This window comes from Prorops nasuta, unplaced genomic scaffold (genome assembly GCF_024137725.1).
Source record: "Prorops nasuta isolate Cenicafe-Biocafe unplaced genomic scaffold, Cenicafe_Pnas_1.2 PNAS00007, whole genome shotgun sequence".
In the NCBI taxonomy this organism is placed as follows: domain Eukaryota; kingdom Metazoa; phylum Arthropoda; class Insecta; order Hymenoptera; family Bethylidae; genus Prorops; species Prorops nasuta.
The window spans coordinates 5166566-5172998 of record NW_027116804.1 but is presented as its reverse complement, the minus strand read 5'-3'; positions in this window follow the sequence as shown (position 1 = coordinate 5172998).

Here is a 6433-nt window from a genome sequence, read left to right as displayed (position 1 = left end):
AGCAATCTCCCGTTTCATCTCTGGTTATAGTATACAAACAGCGGAGCATAGGAGATTCGTGTTAGTTGACTATAGCACTCGGAATGATGGAATCTGAGAGCGCTGATTGGTCAATATTGCGTAGTACCAACATATAATAGGCCGTTACCAATAGTTGGATACGAAAAGTGAGATTCATCCGCCATTTTGGTGTGGAGAAATGTTTACATGCTGATCGTAGCAGAAAGAGGTGTAAAATGGAAAAATGTCAAATGTTGTCGTTACTAAAGTAAAAATTGAATACTTTGAATGAAAATGAAGAATATTCGTACTTTTCATTCATTATTTTCAATTTTTACTTTAGTAACCTTACCATTTGACATTTTTCCATTTTACACCTCTTTCTGCTAGGATTAGCATGTAAACATTTCTCCACACCAATATGGCGGATGAATCTCATTTTTTGTATCCAACTATTAGTAACGGCTTATTATCTGTTGGTACTACGTAATAATGACCAATCAGCGCTCTCAGATTCGATCATTCCGAGTGCTATAGTCAACTAACACGAATCTCCTATGCTCCGCTGTTAGGAAAAGACCCTGTATATCAATATATATAGGCGGGACGGCGACATTTTACCACCCATTAGAGGAACTTTTCGTCTACAAGGTTGGCAGCACTGAGAGCACAAAGAGTTTTATTCAAGATAGGATCCCTATAGCCATTTTCTGCAGTTACTAACACATACAAGGTAGTACAATGACCGCCACTAATGGCCTGCAAGATATTTTGATGCGTTTAGGAACCATACATCCCCATGGATTTTTCCCCGTCTGGAGCAGTTTCTACATTGAGGGCCGGTTTTTCCACCTATTGGTAAAATTTATCTGCTTGGTAAAATTTACAAACTGTAGTAAATTCTATTCAATTTCAAGCTTTACCAAACGGATAAATTTATCCAGACGTTTGCCAATAGGTGGAACAACCGGCCCTGAGTGACTGGAAAGAGTAGTGGGGAGCATATGACGTATATTCATATATAACTGGTGTTGTTGAACAATTTATATATCTAATACGAATACGAAGCTTTACGTTTCGTTTTCATAGTTTTTGGCCGATTCTTTTGATTGACGAAATATTATTATTGGAGGCAGAAGACGTTCTTCTTTCGTCTAACGATATTTTTTAGCTTTACGCTGCATATTGTTAAATGGTAATCATTTAAATAAAATTTGAGGAGGAGGCAGATATTTTCAGATTAGTGGCAGTTAGAAATTTGACGCAAGCATTAAACCTGGAAGGATATCAAGAAGAGTAAAAAATTATTCCTGAGTATGTTTAAATATATATTAGTTTTTTACAATGACTCCATTCGCAAGCCTTAATTATTTTATAAATACTGCTACTTGTATAAATAAAAGGAATATATTATGTGCCTTCGCATATAAAGTATATATACCCATTACGATATATCTTTTATAATTCACAGTATAATATAAAACGTATTCTAAATAAAGAAAAGAAAAGTATTTTGAAAGATTAATTCATTATCCTGTACTCTACTTTCTATATACCAGATTTTTTTCCATCTTCATTTAAAATGCAGGACAGTTATTCAAACCAAATACTGACAGCCAAATCTATTAATATTTACTGGACCTAAAACAGCAAAGAAAATAATTTTAGATATAACAAGCTTGAAAAATTACTACCATTAATTGTCATATTGATACATTTAGATAATATTTAAATAATACCTGAAAACAAATCTTTTTTTAATATTTTCAATTTCGTTTCTGCATGGAGATTCCAAATTCGAAGCAGCAGAATTGACCCATAGCCTGGCCTCATTTTTATTCATCAATTGGATGTAGCTCATCAGCTTTGTTAGAAATTTTGACCTACAAAACATAAGAGAAACCACAAAGGATCATGTTTGAATACATTTTATATATGGTTATCAATAATATTACTTATCTAAGAAAACAGGTTGGCTTATTATAGATGTGGAAAGCATGCTGCGTAATAATGTACATGCTGCTATGAGTATTTCTTAATCTTATGAAGCTTGTCGTAGAAGGTGCAATGCAATAAATTTAGAAGTGCAATTTCGCGATTGTAAATAAGACCCACGTACATACATGGTAAACGCTATGTGTGTTTGTTTGCAGTACACTGCACGAGTCACTAACACAGTCGCACCCGTATGTATGTAGGCCTACTATGCTGGTTTACATACGCTGGACAAGGCGACAAGCTGCAGAGGGGAAAGGGGAAGCCAACTTTATTTACTCCGAGTACGCATCTTGTTACAGTTTGCATTATAATGACCAAAAGAAGCGTTGCAAAATTATGAAAATATTATAAAAGCGTCTCCCCTTTTCACGCTCTATTCAATGATGCTACCCAAGTTGTTGGTGCATTTTTACTTTGCTCGGAATAAATAGCAGAAAGAACGAGTCAGTGACGCTTGAAGACCTGAAATTCCGGCAAAACGCGGGACAATGGTACAGGCGTATTTCTCAATAGAATTTCATGAGACTAGTCATAACTAAAGCCGTTCTTCATGTAGATTGTCCTAAAGAGCTCGCATTTTCGATAAAGCCTATAGTTTTCCAGTTATGAACGATTGAAGATGGACGTACGCAACAGCTGATCTACGCAAGAGAAGAAATATGTATTTGTGCGCCGTGCAACTTCAAACGTTCATAGCTGAAAAACTATAAGCTTTATCGAAAATGCGAGCTCTTTAGGACAATCTACATCAAGAATGACTTTAATTATTACTCGTCTCATCAAATTCTGTTGAAAAATATGACTGTACCATTGTCCCGCGTTTCGCCGTATGCCCTATATTTCAAGCATTACGAAATCTCCTTTTCTACTGTTTTATTTCAAAATGAATTGCATTTTCAGCAATTTCATTATGTCGGTGAAATGAAATGTTCTCAACATTATTTTAGCGTTATTTATATGTGTATAGCTATAGATAGGGGAGTAGCGTAAATATGAGGAAAGCTTCGCAGTAAGTTTCGATGCTGGAGTGGGGGAACACGTTAGCGTGAGCCGCGAAAGGGGTGGAAGCCTAGCTTTCTTCCTAAAAATTTTTGCTTTTCGTCCACCTCAAAAACGCGGGACAATGGTACGGCTCTATTTCTCAACCGATTTCAATGTTTTTGGGCTTGTTGGAATCGTTAGGTCTGGCAACTCGTCATAAAGAAGCTCAATTTTTCGATTTTTTTTGCGTTTAAATAATATTAATGCGAATTTTTAAACAATTTTATTTTTTTTACGTTGTGCGAAACAGCGTCCCAAGTCGGCTCCGAACCTGTGGTCAGATTGGAAAGTTTTATTCTAGAATAAAATATTCAAAGCCAAGGTAATAGGCAAAATGAGTTTTTTATTTAAATAAATAAAAATGTACAAAATTTACAATATATATTTACACAAGAACCGTTAGACTAAAATTATCGACCTCCTAGGGAATTTGTTCTCGTCAAATTCTAGGGAATTTCGGTAGACGAAGATTCCCAAGAACCCCAGAGACTAGAATTCCCCAGAAAGGAAAGCGGACTTAGAAACTCCCGGACTGGACAATTTTCCCCGGGGTATTCCCCAGTAAAATCCCCATCCACGGGAGGAAGCGAAGTTGGAGAAGTGGTTTGGGGAAGGGGAAGTCCCCTTACCCCGCAGCCTCTTTCTCCACGATCTCTAGTGGCTCCGAGCCACTCCAACCCCTAGGGTGAATCTACCCCTCCCCATTACCCGACTCTTGCGAGAGCCCTGGATTCAAGGGTAGGGAACACTGGGTCCGAAAGAGTCCTCGGAGGCAGTGTGGTAGGGGAAGGAGAGGGTTGAATTTCTCCCGGGAAGTCCCCGGAGAAATCTCCCTTAGGAGGGAGGAAAGTGCCGCAGAAGGGAAGCCCCTTCTTGGAAGGCGGTGGGTGGTTGGGTGATACTTACCAAGTATTTAACCCGATGAGTTCGCCGGTGGAGGCGCTCTTGGATGGCCGCAGAGGCGCTGCCGAGGAGGCGTCAAAAAGAAAGGCCGAGAAGGCGACAAAAACTGCTGCTGTTGCTGCTGCTACGCAGGCTGTCGAGCAAGTTTGGGGTGCGATGGGTCCTTATCAAGAACCCATCTATATAATTCCGTGGCACGAAACTTGCCAGTGAGAGAGCTGCTCGTGGCGCTGGCCACCTAGTGGTCAGGCGCGCAAGCCGTACCGCGGCCGCGACGCGCCAGGGCCAGTAGACGCGCAAGCGCGCCGCGGTGCGAGATAGAGAGAGACAGATGGAGCGGCTACACGCTGTTGGTGTAGCCGTCCCCTGTGAACGCAATAGAGACAGGGAGATATAGCAGAAATGTGGAATCTACTTCTCAGCAATTTTGCTCCTCCCGATCTCGAACAAACTCCCCCCGTTGACGCGATGGCGTCAAGACAAGGAAGAAGAAAGTTAACTCAGTTTAAACAAATTTATTTAACAAATAAAATAAAATAAAAATATAAAACAGATAGGGACGACAACTATTTTTTGGGCTTCACGTGAAGTTTGGCGGAGTGAAGCTCCAGAGCGGGGGACCACCTCAGCGTGATCTTGCCCTGGGGGGCCCAGGCCTTCCAGCGCCTCAGTTTGAGGGCCGTGTAGAGGGGCACCTCTATCAGTTGCCCGAATGCCCTTACGATAATCTTTTGCGCATTGCGCTCGAGCTCCCTGGCGCTGGGATCGTCTAAGACTTTCCCAGCCCAGTTCGCCGAGGCAATGCGCTTCTGGGCGGCAACCACTGGCCTCCGACGTCGTGGGTTCGCCGGCGGTTTCAGTGGCGGTGGTGGTGGTGGCGTCTCGTTTTGCCCCGCCGGAAGAATGTGGCCGAAAAGCCGTCGAAATTCATTTTCCTCCCGGGGGGCATGCAATTCGAGGACATCGTCCCCCTCGTCCTCATATCCTACACCCAGGAGGTGGGCCCACGGATAATCCGCCATGATCAATCTCGCTGTACCAAAAAAGGTAAATGATAAGTAGGAAGACTCAGTAAGTATTTTTGGAGTTTTGGAAGAAAAGACATGGCGGAGATCATAAGTGTTCCTGAAGGTTTGGAACAGGAAACAGGACGACCTGAAGAGTCCCAGGAAACCAGGAAAGAGAATAAACAACCTGAAGAGTCCCAGGATGCCGTAAGGCAGGGTAAAGATAGACCCTGATACGACCCGAAAGCAAGGGCTAAGAAGGGAGTTTACAAAGTTGCGAGAGACTCCGTTGAATCTCTTTTCTCGCGGTTTTAAGTATAGCTACGCGAGCTACCCCATCCACCCCAGGGACTAGTTTGAGAATCCGCCCCAAGGTCCACATGCGCGGGGGGTTGTTGGGTACTTTGATCAGGACCAAATCTCCTTCACCAAATTCCGAGTTCGTGTCATGCCATTTTGGCCTATTCTGCTACATGTGGAGGTATTCGGAAGACCACTTCTTCCAGAATGTTTCGGTGATTCTAATCACGTTTTGCTAACGGTTTAATGACAATTCGCGTAAATCCAATGTGGAAAATTTCGGGGGAGAATTTAACGCCCGACCTGACAAGAAATGCCCCGGAGTGAGTACGTCCAACGACTCAGGATCATCATGTAACCGCGAAAAGGCCGTGAGTTGAGGCAGGCCTCAATCTTGGTCAGCAGTGTGGTTATTTCCTCGAAATTAGGCACGAAAACTCCGATGGAGCGCTTCAGGTGGTGCTTCATACTTTTTACAGCACTTTCCCAAAGACCACCCCAGTGGTGAGTAGCGACCGGGATGAATTTCCACTCGATTTCGCTGAGGGAATCCGTTTTCTGAGTGCGGGCGGCTTCTAAGGAGCATTGGTAGGCGCGTTTTAGCTCAGTGTCCGCCCCTTGAAAATTAAGGCCGTTGTCTGAGTACATGACGGCGGGTTTTCCACGACGAGAAATAAATCGAGACAGCGCGGCGAGGAAGGCCTCGGTATCCAATCGAGAAACGAGTTCCAAGTGAACAGCACGGGTAAATAGACATACGAATACTCCCGCGTAACATTTCATGGATTTGGCGTTGCGACCGTGATGCCATTTAACCAAGAAGGGCCCGGCATAGTTTACTCCGGTGTGTTCGAAAGTAAAACTGCGAGAAACCCGAGCGGCAGGAAGTCAACCCATGAGTTGGCTACCGAGTTTAGTGCGTTCGCGAACACACGTGATGCATTTGTGAACGCATGACTTTACTAGATTTCGCGCATTCATGACCCAAAACTTTTGTCGCAACGTAGACAAAGTCAATTGGAGTCCCCCGTGAAGTGTATCTAGGTGGGTTTGCCTAATGAGTGTGCAGTTGTGTGGCAATCCGGTAGAATAATGGGGTGTTTCATTTGTTCAGAAATTTCGGCGTTCCGAAGCCGCCCCCCTATTCTTAAGATTCCTTGTGAATCAATGACCGGATATAAGGA